This window comes from Phaenicophaeus curvirostris, chromosome 17 (genome assembly GCF_032191515.1).
Source record: "Phaenicophaeus curvirostris isolate KB17595 chromosome 17, BPBGC_Pcur_1.0, whole genome shotgun sequence".
Taxonomy (NCBI): Eukaryota; Metazoa; Chordata; class Aves; order Cuculiformes; family Cuculidae; genus Phaenicophaeus; species Phaenicophaeus curvirostris.
The window spans coordinates 14,862,093-14,871,877 of NC_091408.1; the positions used below are offsets into that span (position 1 = coordinate 14,862,093).

Sequence of the window (9,785 nt, forward strand, 5' to 3'; positions counted from 1 at the left end):
TATTTTGTGCTCAAAATGGTTTTAAAAATAGTTCCAGTAGATACCTTACCAGCCTCTGCAGTGCTGGCACTTTACCTAGATGTGTGTGAGTAACACCATGGCCACACCAAAATAAGATTAACGAAACGAGTCCAGTTCTGGACAGTTTGTGTGCATTTTTAAGGTTGAGTTGTTTTCTTTTAGGCAAAGTGGATCCGGGCGTATCTCCTGTGTCGCTTAGCTGTTAAGTACACAGATTTCTGGTAGATCTCAGCTACTCGAGTCGCATTCTCTGCCCGTGTTGAATAAGAACAAGATGGATGGAAATCTGCATGCAGGTTGGATTTTATTTGGGAGATCACAGGTGGCCCTGGGCTTTGAGGATCAAATTTAAGCATGATTCTAACAGAGAAAAGAAGTCCCTTTCTCCCAGTCCCCTGTGCCTTGACCACTTTTTGAGGTTTTGCAGTGAATTGGCCTCTATATTCCTTGTGTGTCCCTTGTCCTAGCTAGGTCAGGAGGGTTATCTCCAGGTGTAAGAACAGGCGTGTGTCGGAGACTTTGCCAGACTGAAGTCAGGTCTATAGTAGCGAAGAGATATTTCCATTCAGAAAGAATAACCTTGTGGACTTTATTCTGAGCTGAATCAATGTGTGTCTTTGCTTCTTGGCAAGCGTCTCACATCTCTAATCCTGGACCAAGTGCTTTCTGGGGAAGGTGGCATGGTTGGCTGGTCCTCTGTCCCTGGGAATGGTCCAATTTTTTTAGAGCTGCTGAGTTCTTCTGCAGAATACAATCCTTGCACAATTTTGTCTTGGTTCTGCAGAGCTTATAATCAGAGGGATGCCTTGGTCTCTGCTGGTGGCATGTGTGGGTACTGAGAGCTCAGTTGTGCCTGTGATGGCAGTGATGCCTGCTGCTGTGGTTCCTGGATTCACACACAAACAAAATTTGAACACCGTCTGTTAACAGCTGTTCTCAATCTGTAGGAAAATCAAATTCTGAGACTGTAGTACTTATGCTGAAACTACTTTTTCTTCCAGGGAAAACACTGCATGAGTTTAAAAGCCTTGTCACTGAGGAACCAAAGTCTTGGCTGGATGTAATCTCTGCTTGGAGAAACCTTCGTGGTTGTGAGGGGAAAAAAGATGTGTTTCAAGAAAACAGATTGCCTCTCAAGAGAAAATCAGAAGAAGAGACAAATATTGTAACTAAAAGGCAGAAAGCAGAACAAGTGAGAGAGTGTGAGGAATGTCAGGCAGAAGATGGAGAGAGTTATATGGTACCCAAGAGAAAGAGCGACCAGAACTGTGGGACTGAACGCCAGGCTTCCTTAGAAGACCCTTCCAAAAGCAGCAAAGAAGAACCTGTTGCAAATGAGGAATTCGGCTTCAGTTTCAGAGTTTCTTGTTGCTGTAGTGGAGCAATTGCCAAAATACTTACTTCACAGGTATGCTCAAGTATCTCTGTTTTAAAGTAATTTACCAAAGGGGAAGGGAGATGTGTAGTTTCATTTGTCATTTCAGTTGTGTTGTATGTTTTAGAATAATAAACTGCAGGAGGTTTTTCTGTATTTTCTCAACCAAGCCCTTAATCTACATTTATTTTAAATAAGTAGAAATGCTAGGGTTGCTGTTAATTTCTGGGCTCTGATACCCTGAATATTTTTCAGATCAGTGCCTTTTATTGAGGATAAGTTGAGGTACTTGGGCTTATGGAGCCTGAGAAGTGATCTGATACTAGCTTACACGTACTTAAAGGGCCCTTGCAAGGACTGTGGAGCCCAACTCCTCTCTGTTGTGGCAGAGGGTGTAAAAGAGAAAGGCACAGGCCAGAACTTGCAGGTCGGTGGGCTCTGACTGGGTGTTGGGGAGAATTTGTTCCCTAGGAGGGCAGTGCAGGCCTGGGAGGTGTCACAGGGAGTGGATCTTGGCCCTGGGAGAGGGTAGTGGCCTAGAGGACTTCCAGGGGCCCTTTCCGTCTAGCGCTGATCCCATCTGTAATAACTTTCTGCTGGGGGGGGTGGGAAAGCAGCTCTGTGTAGTTGCAATTTACGTAGATTTCTCTTACTTGAAGACAACAGTGGTTTAACTAGATTGTTTTTGTTTTTTCTTGCTGAAGCTAGGAATGTGGGCAGGTGGGACACGTGAGCCTGCCAACATGAATGTTTGCTTAAATTTGTGTCATGTTTCAACTCTTGCACTCTGAAAGTAGTCAGAGCTTTCTAGATGCCATAGAAGCGTTAAAATTGTGAGTAGCAGTTGCGCGTTTGGAGATTTTCTCCTGGGTGATCTAGTTTATGGCCATCAGAAATATTTTTAGTGCATGTTCTATAATTCCAAAAGTGCTGACAGCTTTTATTGTATCTTGGGCAGGACTTAAACTTCAGCCTCTCACACTCCAGCTAAGCGATAATCCCTTTGTTCTTTGGTGTGTTTGCTCTACTCCCTGTGTCCTGTTGTCCGTTTTTTGGGCTTTGTAGGAATTAATCTCATAGGGATAAAGAGAGGCCCGTTCTTTTGGCAGGTACTTGAGGATTGTGCAGTTGAGGCTGAAATCTGTAGTTTTTTTAAATCTGTTGGTTTTACTGCCTGTGTCTGTTCTTCCTCCTTGCCGGAGATCGGAAGAGCCATTGGCATAGCGCTCATGAAGCAGCTTGGGTGGGGGGCTGATCTGCGGAACCCCGATCTAGAGGTAGTAGTGCTTGTCTGCTAGATGGCTTCTTGCTGCTTCCAGAATTGCTCGCAACATCTTTCGTTTTGTTCCTTGCTCCCTTTGCATGTGGGACGATGGCCTCTCTCTGTCTTTCTGCTGCTGAATTTAGAAATCATTGAGTAACACTGAGCTAAAGTTTTCAGTAGACGCTGTGTGAGTGCCTTCCCAAGCCCTTAAATACTGGAGGCCAGCATGGCCCCCCTGTGAGGGGAAGGGTCCATGCAGGTGATGGTTCAGGATCTGGCATGCTTGCAAAGTGCTGAACTCTGTGTTGAAAGCAGAGGTCCCCATAGCTGTTGAGCAGGTAGTTTAGCCTCTACAGGGGAAGAGAGTGAGCAGGGAGGTTGTGTTCGTGAAGAACTTGAGAATGCCATTCATGGAAGAGCCTCCTCCCAGGGCTTATCCCTGAAAGCAGCTTGCTTTAGGCATCCTCCATGGTGCAGGCTGTGTGGAGATCTTGGAAAGGATTCATTGCCCTTGGCGAGCTGTTTCTTCATTTCTGTGCTTGGCCTGTGGAAGCTGCTCTCAGCACTGGTGCTGGGAGGTGTGAAGCCCTCTCTAAAAGCTCTAAGTTCATCTACTGGCTCTGTGCATCAAATATGGCCTTGTTGAGCCTCAAGTGGGGCTTTTGTTCTTGTCCAGATTTTTGCTATGAAACCATTTAAGTGCTGTGCACTGAGATGCTTCAAAAGCATCACGGCTCTCTTAGGGCTTCGTGGGGAGGGACTACAGTCATGCAAAATCTGTTGGGGAGCTCAGTTGTCTTTTAAGATGCTTTCTGTAGGACAGGAGGGCATTTTCTTCAGCTGCCTGTACTTCTGTAAGGATTACTCAGTTTTGCCTCCATCTGAAATGCCCCCAAAAATAAATGTGTGTGTGTGTGTGGGAATAGCTGAGTGCTGGGATGCAGTGAATGATCTTCTGCTTTGAGTGAATGACTTCACAATGAAAAATATATATTGAGTGTTACACAAATCTGTTCCTTTAAAGGTTCAAGTGCTTGTTGAAGGATTCATGGCTGACAAAATCCCTTCCCAGCTTGCTTAAATATTAAATTCTCTTCAAGGGGGCATTCTGATAATTTAGTGTGCTTTCTTCCAAGTAATCTAATTGTCCAACGTGTATATTTTTGTTCTTAAAACAAGGATAAGAAGTTTGTAGAAGTATCTTCTGTGTCGGTTTAAATGAGTTAAAGCTATTGATGTGGCAGATGGAGAGTTTCTAATGTAATTTTTTCCCTCTTTCAGGTCTTTGTCCATCTTAATGACATTCACTCTGTGGTGGGGATTCCGCTTTTCAGGTAGGCATCCTCCTCATCAGATTTGTTTTGGCAGTATCAGAACAGGTATAATTTCTAAACAGTCTTGCTGTTGACGGTGAGTGTTTATCTTCTGGTTTGATATTCACTGGACTGTCGTGTTCGTCTTGTGTTCTCTCTGGAGCTCATCTGCGCTTGTGGGCCAGACTTTGTGATGAGTTATGGATGAAAGCAAACTGTCATTTGTGTCTGTCAGGTCTGTTCAGGTCATTTATTCTTTCATATTACATGGGCTTTTCTGGGTGGTTGTACTGTTGTCTAACATTGATTTTTTGCTGCATGCAGGCTTCCGTTGGCAAACAGACAGTATATCAAAGCAGCAGGGCTGCAGTCAACAGTTGCATGAGTCATGGCATCTCTGACTGAAATCAGGGTAAGCAAAATGTTCATGGCAAAGCTGTAGAGTCCCAAATGATGGAGGGGTTGCTGCTTATCAGGGCAGGAGCAGGGAGCTTTGAAGAAGTGTGGTGATTGTAGTGTCCCATTCTCTAAGGCATGAATGAGGAAAAGGATTCACAGGTTTTTTCACTGTCCAGGCTTCAAGTTTTGTTTGGGGTTGCTCTTCCGAGGGAAAATAGAAGCAAGTGTGATATTTTCCACAGATTGATTTGGTACCAATACCTGTCTGCAGTCCACTTTTAATCTTTTGCACTAAACATCACCTCAGGGCTAGATACTTCGATGCATTGTCTTTAGTGAAACTACTGATGTGTTTTGCTATGTTCTCGTGCAAGCCAGTTGGGCCTGGAAAACCAGTATTTATGTTTACTTACACTGCATTCAGTGGGAATACATAGGCGATCCATACGTCAGTAGTAAACTTTGTCCTGGGAGAGGAGTTTGTCTTGCTTGAGATGCAATAACCCCTTTATTTTTGCAGGCAGGTGCCTTTGTGCTGGATCCCATGTGTGGGCCAGGAACGATACTTCTGGAAGCTGCTAAAGAGTGGCCTGTGAGTATCACAGTAGCAACAGGTAGGACCTTTGTGAAGCAACTTCTAGTTCCATCAGGAAAAATCTGTGCAACCGTTATACCAAAGTCCGTTACTGTAAAGCAAGAACCAAACTGATCTTTCTAGGCAGTTGTTGAGAGTGTTTTAGGACAAACATTGCTCCGCAGGAAGCACGGGGTTTGTGGAAGACAGGCATGGTCTTCTAAAAGTGCCTCGACTTATCCTGGGATCAGAGGTGTCAGTGGGACGGTACAGACAGTTGGCACTATTAGAGGCAGCATGGCTGTTTGTAGCCAGCTGGGGTCTTGCTGTTAGTACAGAGCCTCAATGTTTCTGTAAGTCACAAGTGTCTTGAGCAGAATATGGAGGGAGTCAAGAGTGCTCAAACTTCACCCAGTTCTCTGTCCTCTGTGTCTATGTATTGCTCTGTATAATGGTAGTAGATCTCCCAGCAAGGGGTTTATCTTGGAAGAGGTGTGCAACAAGACAGTTCTGAGAAGCCTTTATAAAATAAATACACCTGGTTCCCATCAAAGTGACTTTTCTCTTTTTCTCTGAACAGGGAGCGTGTTACTGGGGTGCTGATCTAAGTGATTCACAGTTAGAAGGTGCAGATGAGAATATTAGGACTGCAGGCTTGATGGATAAGATTGACTTAAAGCTTCTGTGGAAGGTAGGCTTTCCAAGTGATACATGTTGGAAATTTTTTGTAGTTTTAGGATTACACAGGTAACATAGGATCTCTTGAGGTTACGTGTAGTAGAGCTACCTCTTAATAAAAGAGCCAAGTAGTGACTGTAGTTCTAGAGAATGGATAATTTCTGGTTTCCCCTGCCTGCCTCCTGGTCCCAGGAACTCTGCTGAGAATATACTCAGCAGAAGACACTGAAAATAATAGTTGTCAGACATGGGCAGTAGTTGTCTATCTGAATGGTAAATTTTTGAATGCCACAAAGAGTACATACTATATAAGAATTCTTTGTCTTATGGGAAGACAGCAAGGACAGATAAAAAGTGGCTTGTAACTTCAATTTACCAGATAAGTAATTGCATTAAGATCAGCCAATTTGTTGATGTTTTGCAGTACGAGTATCTTAAATGACGATGCCTTTCTCCTGGAAGACTCTCTCCTGCTCATGCTCTGAGTTCATGAGTTAATCAGGGGAGAACATAATGACCTTACTCTGGACCTCAAAGCCTGAATCTAAATTAGTCGTTTGTGAAATTTACAACAGACAAGAGCTGGATGTTCTTCCCTGTGCACGGGTGACAAAGCGTTCATATTTTTTAAACTTGCAATGTATTTCTTATCAGAACTGTAAGAAATATTATGTGTTTTTTGTAAGAACATATATAGCTTTATTTCTTCTTTAAAAGCTGTGATTATGCTTAGCTTCTAGGATAACGGACAGTACTTTGATGTCAGGCTTTTCTGACACTGAACAAGTAACTGGTGTCTTTGTCACTGATCAGATGCCGTTATTTCTGCATGTCTTGAAGGACTGTAGGTAACTTGTCCTTCCATTTGTAGATAAAATTGTTATAAATTGTTGTGCTGCAAGTGTTGATCCAAGGATGGTCCAAGAAACATCTCCTGCCAGTTCTGGAAAGGCTGGCATAGAATCACGACAGGATTTAGGTGAGAAGGGACTGCTGGAGCTCTTTAGTCCTGTCATCTGCTGGGAATGAGGCTAACCCTAAAGCTGGGTGAGGTTGCTCAGGGCATTGTCCAGTCGAGTTCTGAGCATCCTGAGAGATGGAGAACCCATAGTCTCATTGTTTGCAAGCTGGCAAAGCCCTGTCTGGCCGGCGTAGCCTGGTATGCGGCCAACCTTCATCACCACAAGGGCGCAGTGCTGCCTCACGGTCACAACAACGGACTGTTCCTAGGATGCAGAAACTCTGGGAAGGCATTTCAATGACTCAGGCTCCAACAGAATCTAGGTGATTCTGACTGGAGAAAACGGGGATAGCGAAGAATTTAAAATGTGGTTCTTTGCCATTCATTCAACACTCAGTGTGTTGAGAAGCAGCAGTTGATTTGGATGCATGCAGTCCCTTGTTTGTAGAGTCTTGTTATGGGGCAAACATATCACCACTAATGAGGAGTCTGCGAGCTAACCCACACACTCATGCATTTGTCTCTTCCCAGTCTGCATTGGGTTGGTGGCTTTGTAATGCCATTTGTGAGGAAAGGTACAGAAGGAGCCATGAGTCTGGGTGCATAACCCGCCAAGGAGTTGGCAGGCAGTTTTGTAAGGTGTGTGAGGGCATAGCTGCTGCTTGTTTTCCACACAGGAAGATTTAAAGACCTGCCTTTATTCTGCAGCATTGCCATTGCCTTCAGAAAGCTTTGATGCTGTGATTGCGGATATTCCGTTTGGGAAGAAGTTCAAGATCACAAAAGACATACAGGACCTTCCAGATATTCCCCAGGAAATGGAGAGGTACGTGTGGCCCTTGACATGCTTGGTGTTTGGTATAAATGTCATGATGGTTTGTGATCCTAAGTGTTCAGCCAGCTTCAGGTTTTCTTTATTCCAAACACACTCCAGTTTTGTAGTTGGATCCAGTGCAGCCAGGGAAAGTCTGAGTCCTTTAATTGTCCCTTAAAGGCTGTTGTGGCTTGTCTTGCAAGCTGTGGAAATGCTGCACAAGCTGACAAGGAATGAGCTTGTTGTGTGGGCTACATTCGCAAATATTCTTTACAAGGCATGATGGTGAAATGTTTGAGTCACACTCACAAATACCCTTAAGGCAGAAAGGAGAAAGAGGAGAGGATGACCTAGAAGAACTTAACGCACGGCCAGGTGGATAAAGCATCTCCGTTGAGGTCAGCTTGTATAAAATCATAGGCTTTCCTTTTGGGTTCACAATCAAGCTTTTACTAGCCTATATTGTTGGCAAGAAAGATGTCAGACCAGAAAATGGTGGTATAAATTTTCCTTTCTGTTAGTGTATATCCAGTTGGCCACCTGGTCTGCTTTTAGATGCCTCCTTTCATCTTTTACCCTATTGTTTTGTAGCAGAGTTCAGCCAAACTAATAGCAGGCTGCTTCTATCAGGCAGTTCAAACCATCTGCTTCTTTATTTCTTTTCTTGGCTGAAAGGCTGAAAGTCCTTTCTGTAGGACTGGTCTTCAGCAGTGTTGATTTTGCTCACCCAAGGCAGGAATGCAGTGAGAAGATGGTGAAGAAGGTGTGGTAGCTCCACAGAACAGCAGGGCAACCTTGTGTCAGCTTACAGTGACCAGCACTCCCTTTGATTCTGCTTGTAGTCTGCTCTTATTTGCTCTGCTGGGCCACTCTAAGCAAAATATTTCTGTGGGAATTGAGAGATGAGGAAGGGACCGTTACTGTGAGAGCCCCACGAGTAAGACTGTTCAATCCACTTGCTGTGAACAGAGCAGGGATAGTCCTATTTTCTCCCCTCTTTCAAAGCCAAGTGTCATGTTTGGCCATGTACTGTAAAAACTGGATTACACACAGTGATGAATTTTCCTCTGCTTCCTGAGTTTGCAAACCATTAAGGATCAGTGGAACAGAGAAGGAACAGACCTTTTAAAGTTTCCAAATGGAAAGGTCAGCTTCAGAATTGCCTTACCAACCTTTTGTTGCCCTGGGAAGCTGTTCCTTTGCAGAGTGGTGGAGGCTTATGCAACCCAAAACCAGTGTTTGAAATTGATACTCCCCTCAGTCCTTGGAATAATATCAAGAGGGGGAAAACAGAATCTACCTTCCCTGCTAATGCAGTGGAAAGAACTCCTGAGGCCAAAAATGTTTGGGAGTTAGGACAGGACCTAGTTCTCCCATTTAGGAAGAGTTATGAAGATAGGGAGTTTAAACTCCATTTGGAGGTGTAGTTTATCGAGGTGAGCCTTGAGCATTAACGTGCCTAGCGTTCTGTTGGATGCAAGTGCCATCTGAACTGTCAGCAGTGTTGAGTTCTGCACAGATGAATGAACGTCAGGCAGAATGAACACCTAACCTGTTCTTTTTCCTGTAATCGCCAGAGTACTGCGTGTTGGAGGCACTATTGTATTGCTACTGAGCCAAGATCTCCATAAGTGCATTGATGGCATTGCCAAGCATGCCGAAAGTGACTCTCCTATTGTCGTTTCTGATGGCACGAGGGAAGCTGCCATTGCAAAAGCCCTGAATGTTGATGGGAACGCTTCCTCCTCAGTGAACGGTGTTGAAGAAGCTTCTGTCAGCAGCAGACAAACACGATTTGGGTCTCTGGTGCCAGATAGTGTCTATGGGGTTAGGCTTGGAAAGACGAATGCTTTCATACACAAATGCAGGAAGATCTCTACTGCTGGGAATCAGTAGCTTTCTTGCACTGTGTCAAAGTGAACTTGAATCCTGATACGCTTGAAGAGTAGCATGGCAGTGATCTGGTGGAGCCTTGTTGATTGGAACAAAGCCTGTGCCATCTGTTAGTCCAGCTCACTTTCTTTGGATATCCGAAGGTTCTGCTTTTCTCTCCTTCTTTCGGAGAGGTGGAAGATGCCTTATAATGCATCAAATATTTTTACTGTAAGATATTGTAATGAGGTAGAGTCCTGAAATCTTCACTTAGACAAAACCTCTCAGCATTGGGAGGAGTTTCTTTGGGACAGAGACTTCATTTGCAGAACTGCCAAACCAAATGAGCTGATATTAACTGTGACTGGATTTTCACCTTCAGCAGTGTTTTTAGGAAGTACATCTTGTCTGCAGGAGTCTCCAGCCTAGGTGTGTACTTTTACTGTGTGTCCCGTGCAGTACTACTTGAAAGCTTGTTTCTGATGAGTTTGAAATGCTGTTATTCAGATCCCTT

General features: G+C 44.2%; 1 pseudogene; it reads left to right on the forward strand.

The window, feature by feature from the left end:
• The first annotated feature begins 997 nt into the window (after positions 1-997).
• LOC138728156 (THUMP domain-containing protein 2-like) lies at positions 998-9,295 on the forward strand (annotated as a pseudogene).
• The last annotated feature ends 490 nt before the right edge of the window (positions 9,296-9,785 follow it).